Source organism: Cornus florida, unplaced genomic scaffold, assembly GCF_030987335.1.
Source record: "Cornus florida cultivar Cherokee Brave unplaced genomic scaffold, ASM3098733v1 CherokeeBrave_3.0.0_Hap2_Chr05, whole genome shotgun sequence".
In the NCBI taxonomy this organism is placed as follows: domain Eukaryota; kingdom Viridiplantae; phylum Streptophyta; class Magnoliopsida; order Cornales; family Cornaceae; genus Cornus; species Cornus florida.
The window spans coordinates 60228506-60244522 of NW_026775575.1; the positions used below are offsets into that span (position 1 = coordinate 60228506).

General features: G+C 32.9%; 1 non-coding gene across 1 annotated transcript; it reads right to left on the reverse strand.

The window, feature by feature from the left end:
* Positions 1-15859: 15859 nt before the first annotated feature.
* LOC132310871 (small nucleolar RNA R71) lies at positions 15860-15965 on the reverse strand. Its single transcript, XR_009482729.1, has one exon. It is a non-coding gene; the product is annotated as a small nucleolar RNA R71 (small nucleolar RNA).
* Between the last annotated feature and the right edge of the window lie 52 nt (positions 15966-16017).

The following is a 16017-nucleotide window of genomic DNA, read 5'->3' on the forward strand; positions in this document are numbered from 1 at the left end:
AATTGTATCTTAACATCAAGTAATTGTTTAGAAAACACAAGGTAGAACTTAAGAGAGAAAATCCGCGCAATATTCCTTAAAGACATGCTAAAGAATATTCGAGCTAGTTCAAAACAAAAGTAAGTCCATTATTGTGATAACCCTTGATTCTAGAGTCACGAATGATCAAGTCCGAACACAGATCCGAGGGATACCAAACAATTAAGTATATAAAAAAGTATGAGTACAAATGGAATAAAGAATAAATAATAAATAAGCTAAAAGAAATCTAAATAATAATCCTTAAAATAAACTTTAATTAAAATAATCTGATATTTCTAAAACCTTCAATGTTATTACAATTTGGGAATCCATCTAGTGGACCCTTAATAATATCCCAACTGAAAGTAAAATCCAAAGCTAAAGCATAAAGGGAAATCCTACGTAGTCGGAAGAGTGAGTGATTGCCTCTGCTCAGCAAGATCAAGCTCTAAGACTGGAACTGTCAAACACCTAAAAAAATAACAGTAGGTCAAGCCCATGAGCAAGTTATACTCTACTACAATCTAAACAGAGACCCAATACGCAGATACATCCTAGACAACTCAATAATAACTAAATAGTCCATATATGTATAAATACATATTATAGGATGCTCACTAGTCTATAAGGCTATCTCAACTTGAATAGAAAGTAACATACAAATTGCACATAACGTGGGCATATATACCTAGACCTACCAGGGTACGTCAACTATGTCCAGTTATCCATCATAGGCGATATACGCACCCTACCCATAATCCTGAGACTCAAGCTCATATCATGGCTCATAACTATATATATATATATATATATAATCCATCCTAATCCAGAACATAAAATAACCATCTAATATGTCATTCAACTGTTTCGTTGATTCGATAAGAATATAAGTAATAGAAAGTAACATACAAATTGCACATAACGTGGGCATATATACCTAGACCTACCAGGGTACGTCAACTATGTCCAGTTATCCATCATAGGCGATATACGCACCCTACCCATAATCCTGAGACTCAAGCTCATATCATGGCTCATAACTATATATATATATATATATATAATCCATCCTAATCCAGAACATAAAATAACCATCTAATATGTCATTCAACTGTTTCGTTGATTCGATAAGAATATAAGTAGGATTTAACATTGTAATAATCCATTCCCTTATTCCAGAATAGGTAGGATTTAGTGTTTTGAACTAATCCATCCCTAATATGCCACCGTCCCATACCGGTGCATATAATTCACAAATCCAACAATTAATGAAATAAATAATAAATTAAAACATCAATTAATCTAAAATAAGCATAATAATTGTTTAGATAGTCAACTATGCTTATTACACTGTTGAAACATGATGAACACTAATTAATCATACATTGAAAAATTGCTAAAACGATAGTAATTAAATCATTTATACTCAATAATCAACATGTAGACTTACTGTTGAGAATCATGTTGTTAAATTCCTTAGCAAATTGATGTAAATCATGCTTTCAGGTATTTTACATGTCTATAACAGTTATTTAAATCATTCATAGCAACTTAAACAACATAGAAATACTCCGATTAACCAAACAGAACCCCAAAACACGAAAAAAAAAAAACAAAAATCAGGAAGGGAGTCGCCTCCCTTTGTAAGGGAGCCGTCTCCCTCCAAGAGGGAACCGGCTCTCTCCCTATTATTATCCATCGTTCTCATCTCTGGCGACTTTCAGTCATTCCGTTCCTCTCTGTTAAGATCTCTAATGGTCTTAATTGAGTCTCAGATTATTCCAGACATTTATTTAAATCCATTATGCATCAATAACACCAATCAAAACAAGTAATCATGTAAGCAAATTCAAGATCAAGCAATTATAACTCTGTTAGCATACATACTATTTTAATTTGATTTAACATGTATACTTACTGTTTTAATCTAATTTAATATGCATACATGAATCAATTTAAAGTCTACTTACTCCTGGAATTGTTTTAGGCATGTACAGAACACGAAGCCTAAGGGAAAGAGTTGGAAAAAAAACTTGCATTTGAGATTTTGGATAAAAATCTCAATGTCGTCTTCCTAGGTTTTTCTGGCAATTCCCTGGTTGTTCCGAACTCCTTTGTTGCCCTTGGTTCAACTCACAAGCAACCCATCTTCCTTCCTCCTTGGTCCGACCTTCAATCTCCGGCCAAATCCCTACATTTTCCTCTTAGTTTTTCTCTCAAACCCCTCTGTATATCTCTCCGCCTCCACTGTTATGTGAATAGGGTTCTAAAACCCTTGGCAGACACAATACTTATATTTATAGGCAAATTTAATTTAACCTAATTTTAATTATAAGAGGAGACAAGAAAAGAAAAAATAAATAAATAAATATATATATAAGTCTGCTATATCAACCACGTGATTTCATATTTATATATAAAACCCTAAAACTATATTATATATATATATATATATATATATATATATATATATCTAGAACCAACTATGGGTATTAATTGTACCCATTTAATCCCCTATCCAAGTAATCCATTCTATCAAAGCCCAACTCCTTAAAATAAAATAAACATTTAATTTAAACAATAAATTACACTAAACACCTAGCACATAAAATAGATATCACAACTCATTTAACCACATTATTTAATAAAACAATTACTTCAATTACCACATAAGTATACAATTAAATTAAAACAAATAATTCAATTAAATAATTAAACAATTAGCCAAATAATTCAAACAATGAATTTAAAAATGCACTTAAAGAATTAATTAAATACTGAGACTATCCTTTTAAAATTAGGGGTATTACAATTATGCACCTATTGTACTTAATTAAATAAAATTCTCTAATTTAATTAAAATGACATGTCATTCATTTATTTAACACTACATTTTTTTTTTTTTAATAGATAAAGGAAATGCTTCATCATCAAAAGGAAACAATTTGTGATGATCTGTATTCATTAGCGCGTGTACCTCTTTGTCTAGTAAGTCGATATTCTGCTTGTATTGTAAATGGGATTAGGTTCCATACTAAGGAAAGGGAGCAAAATTGATGAACACAGAATAGTGGCGTGTTAGTGAAAGGAGAAGACAAAGATTACTATGGTGTCGTAACAGATATCATTTGAGTTAAGAGATATATATCCTCTGGGTAGAAATTTTTTTTCTTTTCAAATGTGATTGGTTTGATGTTAGGATTGGTGTATATAAAGATACCTATTTCACAAGCGTAATATGTGATGACCTTGTGGGTGGGTGTGCCGTGGGCGGGTGCGAGAGATACTGTCAGGCTACCACACTGGTGAGCTACGGGTGCACAGTCCCACATCGCCTGGGTAGAGGAAAGGTGAAATGTTTAGTGTGTCACCTCCAATTGGTATGAGGCCTTTTGGGGTGAAGCCCAAGAGCAAAACCGTGCTGGCTCAGGCCCAAAGCGGATAATATCATACCATGTGGTGGAGTGGGTCGTTACATAATATAACCAGTAGATCGTACAAAAATCGGCCATTTGTGTTAGCAAATCAAGAAGCACAATGCTTTTACGTCAAAGACAACAAAGTACAAGGGACGTGGGAGGTAGTTTAAGATATAACAAGTAGAAACTCGTTTGATGCACTTGAAAAAGAGAGTGAAACAGGAGTATATGATGAAATGCTCAACACTACAACATACCAAAAGAATGAACCAAGCATCGTGGATAGAGTTGTTGAAGCGAACTTGGACATTGAGAATGATGATGGAAATGACATTCAGTATATGATAGCTAAATTATATTACTGAGCTTTATCTTTTGAGTTACTTTTCGTTAAAATTTCACTTTAAGTATATGTTGAAAGTTGTAAATTATTAGCCTTATTTGGTTGTGTGCTTCATTAATTTGCAACTTTGATTTGGTTGACCAAATTAATTATTATATTTGAGCATTTACTTTGTTTTTTTGGTTTTATGATTAATATTTAATGTGATTATTCAGTTATATGAAATGATGACTCAGAATATATTCTACATATGCTTATTTTGATTTAATTTCACTTGATTCTTCATATCAGCTTGTAAACTAAATTATGGACACCTCCAAGGAACCAATGCGAAGCGTTTTAAGGTCCTGCATGGCTCAAACTGACCGACCATCTACAAGTTCACCTATTACACAACCGAGTGGATCAAGTGATGATAGTAATTCAATAAATCAAAGAATGGAAGGTGATGGTAGATTTCACAGATGGGGCCACAACTAAGTGGAGGTAATTATGCTTCATCACTGATTAACCATAAGCTCTTTTGTAAAATGCCTACATTTTAATTAAGATGACAAATTTGTTTTTTTAGGTCCGATACGAAAAAGGGCGTGGAAGAGCAAAAAATGAAGCCTTACACAAAATTAAGGGACAATACGAAAAGAATTGTCCAGTTCCAGTAGCGTTTAGAGAGGGTTATATATATTAAACCTGTTAGTTTAAATAACAAATTATGGACAGCTGAGGTTGGCATTAATACACGAGATACCGAAGCCCTTCTAAAGTATAAAACGTGGAGGGATGTTCCAGATTTTGAGAAAGAGGTCTTCTATGACCATTTGATGGTAATGATAACCATCATTTGATGTTTGTTTTGTTAAAAATAAATCATAGGTTGTTGGTGCAGTTGGTTACAAATTGTAGCTAAAATACTTTTATGTTTATGTGTGAATTTTTAGGCTCCCTTTAACTTACATTAATTCTAGATTATAAAGGTGACCTTTGGAGTGGATACATATGCCAAGATTTTAAGCGAGTAAATAAGGGAATTTCTAGCACTTTGAGGAAATTTAGATATAAATTGAAGAGTCATTTTGAGGAGCATCTTCCGATTGAGAATGCATGTTGCCATCCTTACGATGGTATTGGTCATGTTATTTGGCAAAAGTTATATGATAGGTGGATGTCACCAGAATTTCAGGTTCAAGTTCTTAACTACTTGCTTTTGACTATTTACTTGAAATCATTTAATATAATAACTTCATTCACTAGCTATTTGGGTTTCTTAACTTGTAATATTGTTTGAATTGGTACCTAGGAAATAAAGTGAAAAAAAAACAAAGAAAACCAAAATAAGTGAAAAAAAAACAAAGAAAACCATTCCAAGGATGAGGTTCCACATTATTCTAGATCGATGTCTTTCGTCAGACGTTACGATGGTTATGTATGTAATATATGAAGTGTGGTTTTCATTCATTGCATTTCATGTTTATGAACTTCCACTAGTTGAAAGTAATCTAATTAAATTAATGAATCTGAAATAATCTAATTTATTTTTCAATTTGCATTCTCTTTTTTTCTTGAGATTTTAGATGTTTTAATATGACATATGCTGAAAGTAATATGGTTGTTGGTTATCAATAATAAACATTCTTTCTTGCATTCGAAAAAAATTTTAATTCACTCCGTCCCATAAACTTGTTCATTTTGAAAATTTTCACTCAGGAGAAAGCTAAAAGGAATTATATAAGTTAACTATAAGAACGGTACTTGTTTTTGGATGGCTTGAGGAATCTGTGCCATTATAATTAAGAGAGAAATTGGATGAAGACAACATCAAAATTGATTATGAAACTTTGTTTCTGAACCATCAACATTGGGCTTGAAGTTTTTTTTAGTCTAAACTCGGGGTTTTGCCCAAGGCCATTAGAAAGGTGCATGAAATCGATGTTGGGGTAATATATATATTTTTACTGCTTTATGGTTGAGAATTTATTGGCAATAATATTAGTTTTGGGCATGTAGACTTGGGCATTGGTTTTTTATTTTTTGTGGTCATTCTCGGTGATGCTTACGCCTATGAACCTCACCAAATTCTGCCTTTTTCTACACATTCCCCTTTCTCCTCCTTTTTTTTTTTTTTTTTTTTTTTAGTCCATTTAAATTTGGAATTCTTGTAGTATGCTGAAGTCAAAAAGTGGAATCAGGTTTGTTAAAATTCAAATTAGGATTTAATTTGAGATTAGATCCATAATCGAATGATGATTATGATTTGAAATGATGAATGACGATGAAATTTTAACTTCAAAAAATATTTGGATTTTATATATGTATGTAAGTACTCTTAACAGAAAAATTTTGTAATGTGGATTGTGAATTGTGTTTCTAATAGAGTTTGCAAAAATTTGTTGTTAAATGACTATTGTCTAACTTCATTAAATGGTCCATGATTTTTTTGCCTTTACTTACTATTTTTTTGTTATTTTTTTTTCTCTTGAGATTAATATTCTAGCTTTCACATGATTTATTTTTATGCCATATTCTTTTAATTTGATAGCGAACTTAAATATTTTGCAGGATGAAATGAAGGATAAGTCTTTACAAATTTCTTAAAATTCTGATGGTACGAGTCCAATTATAAATGATGTTGAGATAGTGCAAAACCAACTAGGCATAAGGACGGGATATTTCTGTGGATTTGGACATGGTTTCGTGGCTCCAAGGCATCAACTTGCCTTCTCATCATATAAAGAGGCTTTTAGGAAAATGGTTGAAATTAGTGAGGAAAAAAATGTACAATTGGTGGAAAAGTAGGATAAAATTGAGAAGATGCTTGAGTAGAAATAGCAACAATCGCCACCTTGGTTCCACCAATATCAATAGTAACAGCTGCCACCATGGTTCCACCAACAACAATCTTCATCAGATTCCCAATAGCAGTAAACCCCACTAAACCGATATCAATAGTCACCGCTACCTCCACCAGACTCTCATTTTTAGCAGCCGTCACTAACATGGTGTAATGACCCGGTTATATTCCTTCTTTTCTTTTTTAGGTAATTTCTCTTTTTTCGTCTTTTTCCCTATTTCGTCTTTTTCTCGTTTATCATTTTTCCTTACATAACCTCACCTTTTGTGCTCGGATTTGATTCTGGTTTTGCATACATCCATGATATTTAATTTCCATGATATCTACATTTTTTGCTTTTGTAGAAAAACATGCTAAATGTTTACTTTTCTTGTAAAGGGCATGGATGCATAACTTTTTATAAATATTCTTGACTTTGGGGTTTTAGTGTAATTATGCAAAGTAATTATTTTTCGTCTCAGGGACTATTTTACAATTTAATTTGGAAGATATTTTTAAAAAGGACTTTTTTGTAATTTTTAAAAAATGTGGCAAGTGTCACACACTCATGGAGTCACTTGTTAACTTTGTGGTGAAACCACTTCGAGGCTTAATCACTTGACACATGGAGGGTGGAGGTTCACCCATTTATTGGCCTATGATAGGAGTACTTGTTGGTTGAATGGTTGACAAGTGTAGGCTTAATATTAAGCCTTGGATGTTTACTTAGGATGGTGACAAGTATAGGCACCCTACTTAGTCTTACAAGTGTGTGTGTGTGAGGTAGTGCAAGAGCACATAGTGAGTGGAGGATTTCTAGACCTTCCACTCACCATTTCCATTTTATCTTTCTTATTTCCTTTGTTCTTCAAAACCCTAACCTAGCTTCCATTGAAGGAAAAGCTTGACTTAGAGCTTTGACTTCATTTTTGGTCTCCTTCCACTCACCTCAGACCTTTAAGCTTGGAATACTTTAGCTTCCTCTCACCCTCCTATACAAAACCCTAGTTTGGTTTTTTATTTTTGGCTTGGTTGCATTGAATTATAGAGATTCAATTCTTTATTGAGGTAGGGGTGGTTGTATGTTTATCCTCTTTGGGTTTTATATATATTGGAGCTTGATATTTATTGATTACATGCTTTTTAAATTCTTGTATTTGCATATAAATAGAGAATTATTATGCTTGACTTAGGATTTGTGAATTAAAGCATGTATATGACTATTAAATGGATAAGTAAATTATTGTTAAATGACTTGCCTAATACTTGTGATTTTATTGAGGATCTATTGTGGATTTCTTGGAATTGGTACTTATATTGTTAAGTAATAGAAAATTCATTGAAGGTCTAATGTGAAGATCTTGTATATGACACTTGAATTTATTTGTAGGTAAATTACTATATTGCATTATTAGTAATTATGGCCTACATTGATAGTAAATTGCTTTAGTGTAATATCTAGTATTATTAACTTGCCAATTTAGACATGTAACCTTAGGGCATAGTTTGTGTGGTTTCACCCTACTTGTGCTTTGTAGATAGTTTCATGCATTGAGATTATATAAATGTCATGGACTTGTTGATTTTTGGAAGTTTGTAAGGAAATGAAATGTTGATGGCTACGGTTTGGCTCTAGTACGAAGGACAAGAATTCTCCTAAGTCATAGTGCGTACTAGGTAGTACCTTGTGGGTCGAAATTACCCAAAATAACTTGTATGGTCTCGCGGCCATATATCCTAGTCTTTTCATTTTTTATTTCGCATTATATTCCAAGTTGTAAATCATGGATTTCTTGTAGCTTGTGATTTAGTAATTTTAGTTTCAATACGGTTAGTGTACTTGTTTATGTATACTTGGATGTTATATGTTTATCACTTCAAATATTTGTATAGCTTGAGACGATCCCTTAGAATACCTTAAAAACATAGACGTTAGGTGGAATGCACCCTTGTAATGATCTATGTTTGGTTTGCATTATACTTGAAACAATAGGGTATGTACATGCACCACATCCTACGAGTAACTTGATTACTCACCCTAGTGGTTTGGGTTATTTTACAAGTAAAGAGACTATATTCTTGGATGCTTATCATCCTTAGAGGTATATGAGCAATTTGAAGCATTTTTGTATATTAACATGCAAGTGTTTAGCATACTTTACTTTTGATGTCATATTTTTGCACACCATGGGTGTATGGTATTTTAGAAGCTAATGTAACTTCCTTGATGTGTAATGATACTTAAGTATTTACTTTGGACATTATAAGTATGTTTACTTTTGTACTTGTAATCATTTGGTATTAAACTTTTGCTTTAAAAATGTATTTTTACCAACTTGGAGGTTTGGCATATGAAATCCTTATAATTAACATGTATAAGGCCATAAGTTGTTGTAATACATTCATTTATTCATTTCAAGGTTGTTGACATGCTCACATACTCAAATCTCACTGAAAAATCAGTTTTAAACTTTTACTTTTGAACCAATTCATAAGGGGATTTGAAGCATGGGTTAAACCTTAACACATTTGGCTTATAACAGGTCTTATAGCAGCTTTTCGAGGTGTTTTGGTCGTCCGAAAGTCTATTTCGGTCAACCGATGGCTTTTGGAAATTTCTTTGTACAGTAAATCACTCATTTTAGTAGGCTTTTGCACTGTTCAGGGTCATTTCGGTCGACCGAAACTTTATTTCGGCCTACCGAAACAACCTCCTCTCAAAAATCATGTTTTTAGCAAAATTATGCCCAGTTCGGTCGTCTGAAACTCTATTTTGGTCGACCGAAATAGCTTGCATACACACAACCTTTCTGTTATGTTTCAACACTGATGTTTCAATTTCAAAAGGTCATAACTCCTTCATTTCTAATCCAAATGGGGTGATTCTTGAGCCTAAAATCAAGGATTTTGAGTCAGCTTTCCAACGGTACCAATACCATTCTCAAATTCAAATCATAGTTAGAGTTATTCATATTTTAGTGAGGTAGTATCAGTTTTTGCTTAAACCGGGAAAGGGCGTCTTGTGGGATTTTTTTGACCAAAGTTCTTAGAATCTCTTGAAATGTTGTGAAATGATTAGATTAGGTTGTATTCAACTTGTTTGACTTGTTTAGAGTGAACTCTCTCTTTTTAATTGTGAATTGACCATTTTGCTCTTAATTAACGGATTTTACCCGTTTTGGCATTAGTTTCCTCTTTCGCTCTCTTTAAGTTTTGTGACTTCATGGAATGTCTCATTTGGTGTCTTAGAGATGATTTATATCACAAAGAACTTTGGTCTCATATTTTGCTTCCGTATTTCGGATTCGTTATCGGGTCAACTTTCGGGTCATCACTGACGCACCAGGTTGAAAAACTTGGGCCATCACACATAGTGGCAATATTAACACCACTATCAAGCACCACCACAATCACCAACAGAATGACTAATGCGATAAAGAGACAATTTTTATGGTACACAAATTTTGGAGCTTTTTAATGATCAACTAGTTGATTTCTAAACTCTTCATCTTTTTTGGGCTGCATTTTGATGACTTTGCATCTGGTTTGAAGAGGATGGAACCATATGTTGTGCTAGTAGATGGTTTTAGTTTTTGTTTAGAAAACTGGAGATTTTATAGATCTTGAGTGTTATTGTGGATTTATTTTGTTTGATGGCTAGTAATATCTTTTTTAATGTTATTGTGGATCTATTTTGTTTACGTTTTGCATGTAACATCTTTCTGATATCAATGCATCCAGAATGGTTAATCCCACAAATCACGCAAAAAAAAAAAAAAAAAAAAAAAAAAAAAAAAAAAAAAAAACTAATAATTAGGGTATTAGGGACAGTTACAAATTTAATAATAAAAATAAAATAATGTATTAGGGATAGTCTATCCATCCCTAATATAATAATAATAATAAAATAATGTATTAGGGACAATTGATCCATCCCTAATACAATAATAATAATTAAAAATAAGGTATTATGGGCAGTTTATCCGTCTCTAATACTATATGTATTGGGGACAATCCCCTAAATTGTTCTTAATTCGTAACTTATTAGTGACTATATGTACCGTCCCAAAAAAATTTTAGGGACGGTGTTATTTAGGATAATAGGTATTGTCCCTAAAAGTCTAAATGACCAATTCGACCTTTAGGGACGGTTTAGGAACTTTTAGGGACTGTTTTGACTGTCACTAAAGCCCTAATTTCTTGTAGTATATTAACTTTAGGTCAATGTATTTACACATGCATCAACAATCAGACCATCAATTTCTTACTTATTTTACTATTATCGTTTTACTTTTTAATTTATATTATTGAGTTAATATTAATATTATATTGCTGAATTATTTATCTTGTTAAATTCTAGTTCATCTTTATATCCATGTTATTCATATTGCTATATTCATTTTATTAAAATAATTGCATAGTTTTATTAATGTATTATTCAGTTTAATGAAGAATTGTTATTTGATTATTCAGTGTTGTTCATTACCTTGAATCATTATGTATTAATGTATTATCCTTTGTATTATTTTATGAAATATGCAGATTTTCTACAACATATTATGTGGTGCGGCTTATGGGGTGGTGAAGGTGAAGAATGTGTTTGATTGGTTTAGTTCGAAGAAAGAGTTCGGAAGGTTCCATTCTATGACAATTGTCTTAGCAAAGGGGTATTCCAATTTTTGGATAGAAAACAGTCTCAATCGCACTTCATTGATCACTGTACTCAAAGTCTTCAATGGAGGTATTCTCAATTGTTTTTAACAGTTATCAACGGGTCAGTGGCCTAGCGGTATCAGCCTCTTACTTTCCAAAAAGAGGTCAGGGGTTTAAATCTCATAAGAGATATGTGTGTGTGAGTACCAACCAAGAAAATAAAACAAAAAATTATTTTAAAAGGTTACATAATTGTATTTGAGGGGAAAAACAGAATAAAACAAAGAGAAATTTTGGAAGTAAATGGGGTGGGGCGGGTGCCCACGGGGTGAAAAAAATTAAATAGGGGGAATGGAGTTGGAGGGTACTCTATTTAGGGGGTTTTAGGTGGGGACTTTTAAACAGGGGCGGGAGATGGTAAACCCGTCCAAGACAACCCTGTTGACATCCATAATCATCATCAACAACAAGAAGAGTTGAAATTGTTGCGATAGCCAAAGGGCAAATTGCAAAAATTAAAGATAACACTACTAAAGAAGAGAGTAAAGATGAATACATACTGGATGCTACTAAATTAGTATATACTCCAATTAATTTACTCAATATTTAAAAAAGTGTGCAAAAAATACTCATATTCTTTTCACATTGTGCGAAAATATCCTTTAATAAAAAATTGAACATAAATTAGTGTTGTAATACCAATTTTGCCCTTTTACTCTTTCGAAAATGTCCAAGAGGGTAAATATGCTACTAATTGCATAGTAGACGGGTGTTATGTGCACATGAAATGCAATATATATATATATATATATATATATATATATATATATATATTAGAATTATTGAATTCTAATTCTTTACCAAATTATTGCACATGAAATACAATAATTAATTATTTATTTATTTTGGGTAAGAATATATATATATTGAGGGTATAAATAAAAATGAATTTATTTATTATTGCATTCCATGTGCAATAAATTTGGTAAAGAATCAAAATTCAATAATTTCAAAAGTAACAATTATAAAGAAATTAATCATTTAAAATATATATATATTGCATTTCAAGTGCACGTAATATCCCTCTGCTATGAGATTAGTAGCATATTACCCTATTGGGGGTTGGTTGCACAGAGTCTTTTTCAGTCATTTTACAATTTTTTTTTTTATTTTATATTTTTTATAAAATGTCAAAGTAAGAGCATTTTTAGTCTAACACTATTTTAAATATGTCGGTAGGATCTATTCCACAAATTTGACGCATTAGGGGTATTTTTTGCACACGAGGAGTGCAGTATATGAACTGTAAACATAGTATAAAGATATTTTCTGTACTTAACCCAACAATATATACGAATGAGTCATTAAAAGGAGAAATCCATTAAATGTGGGGTTACAACAATTCTAGTATGATAAATGTGAGGCGTACATTAATAATTTTTTTTGAAATAATGAGTTTTATTGATACAGGAAATCAATTATGTTGGTGCGTGGCCAATTTTTCTTCGAACTACATTGATATTTTATTGAGTCTTTGATGAGCACTGAAAAGTACATATTTAAACCCCTTAAGCTTAGGTATTCTAGGACTTTTATCTATCTTATTTTACCGTTTTGTATTGATTTTATGTTATTTTCATTTTCAGGTACTTATCCCTAAAATAAGCTAACTCAGCCAAATAAGAACATAATTGAAGCAATTCTGGGATGAATCAAAGAAAGGAGCAAAGTAGAGCAAAAAGGAAGCAAATGGTGGAATTTTAGCAACTTCGATTGATCTCAAGAAAGGTTCGATCGATCCAACTTTCATCGATCTCAGCATTTCAAGATGGATCTGAGCCATGTTGCCCTTGTACAAAGATCTCAAAAGTTCGATCAATTCAACTTCCTTCTCTGATCGATCGAACATTCTTGATCTTATCCAAATGATTGATCTTATTCAGTTGTATCACCCTACCAACCGCTTTTATCCTTTTCCCAAAAATATCTTCAAAATATCTCAGATTTGTTTTTATCCAAAAAGGCGTCACCATTGAGGATTGATCCAGCCTAAGTTCGATCGATCTAAATCCAAGGTTCGATCAATCGAACTTCCTCTAGTGTGAAAAAGTTAAATTTCCAGCTCACAAAAGTTGCCCTTTATCCGATCATTGGGGAATATTTGCTGTACGACCCCAGCTCATTTTGGGTGTCATTTGACCTACCTATATAAGGATAAGGATTACTTTTTGTATCACATTATAGAATATCATATCATACCTAGTAGAACTCTTAGGGAGGAAGAAAAAAAGAGGAGGAGGTTAGAGACACCATTGGAGACTCTTCATCAACCAATGAGCAGATTTCTTCCATGGAGGTTGCCCATGAGGTTTGGAGGACATCATCCATGAGTGGCTAGACATCCTCTTGGGGCTAGAGTTAGCCATAAGCATGCTTTCTACTTATTGATTTATGTATTTTTGAGGGGATTTGTATTGTGATTCATGTCTTGACACTTTTATATATATAGATCTTGTTTCTTTAATGATTTATATGGTTTAATGCTTCCAATTGATCATTTCATTCTATCCATATGCCTATGTATGCTAGAATAGATGTTTATGTGTTTGTCTCTATTTCTTGTGTTATTGATGCATGTCTATGTGTGTTGATGCTATAGATCTAGAGATTGTCAAGACGTAGTGCTTAATGTCATGTTTTTGTGGTTTATTTGATGGTTCATACTCATTGCTTGATGGATTGTGCCTTTTCCTTAGTTTAATTAGTTTAATTTCATGTCATTAGCTTAGTTGTAGTGTAGTTGTTAAATGAGAGGACAATCTATGCTTGTTATTGATGTTCCATACTTATGAAAAACAAGTAACATGTATCTCTAACCTTGTGATGTGTTTGGATTATGAGCTTAAAAAAATGATTAATGGCTTAATTTGATATGTTGTGCTATCCACCATGTTATTTAGACAATATATGCTTAATTTGTCATCCTTGCTTGTTGAAACAAACACATACACACACTTTGTTGCAATACATGTTCTTCCCCTCATTAATCATTCATTAAAGGTGTAGAAAAACTATGCTTAGTAGTGATCTCTAAACCCCAAGATCTCTCTCTCTCATTTATTTTCTCTATTGCATTATTGTTACTTTAGTTTAATTTGCATCTAGTTTAATTTAACCAACCAACCACTATTTGATCACTCGACCTACTAACCCTAATTTTGATTCCTCAACCTAGTACGGCACTCAATCCCTTGGGACAATCTCTACTCACTCTTGCTACGTTAGTAGTAGTGGTGGTAGTGGTTTTTATAATTTAAATTTGACCTAAAAGGCTTTTCTTGAACCGCACATTCACTACATTATTTTGACGTATAGAAATGGCCACCGTCAAAATTTTGGCGCCGTTGCTGGGGATTGATTGATTTGCAACGTCGTATTTGTGGAATCAATTAGGAATTAGTACTCTTTTGATCGTGTCTTTACTTTGTTTTCAATTTTTGTTACTTATTGTGTTTGTTCTTGTTTGACATGGAGTATTGAGCTAGGAAGCAAGCAAAGGAACATTCAAGCAAAAAAGCTAAGTAAGGAAAGGAAAAATGCTAAAATCATAAAAAATTTGCTAAGCTAAGATAAAAATTTGGAGTTGAAGTGTTAAAGAACCTTTGTGAGCTTTTATTTACTCATCCCTTAGTTAAATCGTCGGCCTGCGTGGAGGCTTGTAATTCAATTTTTAGATAAATCGGGAGCCTTCGTGGAGGCAATTTACGTTTTTTTTGCATATTGTTAAAGCATGGGAGTATGAGAACATTGTATGTGGAGGAAGGTTGTTGATTGTTGACTTGTTGTGAAGGTGAAGTGTTTGTTGTTATTGCTTGTTGTGTTGCATTGTGCATGCATGGTCATAGATCATTGAGACCCACTCTTGTCCCTTTAATTTTTTTTATCTTGAATCCATTGTTTGAAATCCTAGGGGAAGAGGTAGTTCTAATAAATCCATTTCATCAATGGAAGGACACAATGAGGACCATGTGGATGACCTTGGTTATATAGACCAACAAGGTATCCTCCACCCTAATGTGCATCATGATAACATGCAAGTTTCATTAGGCATGCCAAGGCCATATGTTCATCCACCACAACAACAAGGCCAAGTTCCATTGGAAATGCTGAGACCAATTTATGCTCCATCACCTCCCATCATTCAAGGCAACTAAGGTGCCCATGTTGCACCTCCAATTGCTAATCCTCCCCTTGCTTTAAGAGATCACTATGTGCCTAATGAATATAATGCACCCACATGCATTCAATTACCGCCATTTAGAGCACACCACTATGAAATCAAGCCGCAAACCATTCAAATGCTTCATAACTATCATGGACTTCCAAGTGAAGAACCTTACAAGCATTTGGATGAGTTTCTTGAAGTATGTTCCACCGTAAAATATACAAACATGCCAGAAAAGGTCTTAAGGCTTAAACTTTTTTCATTCACCCTTAAAGACAAGGCAAAATATTGGTTTGGTTTAACAATCTTAGGCCTTTTTTAATAACTTCTTGGGCGGAAATGCAACAAGATTTCTTGAAGAAGTACTATCCAGTTTCTAAGACCAATTCGAGAATTTTCACATGGGGATGGAGAAACATTTCATGAGGCATGGGAACGCTTTAATGAATTGCTTAGGAAGTGTCTACATCATGACATACCCAAGTGGCAATTAGTTCAATATTTCTTTGAGAGCTTATCGGACAATTAC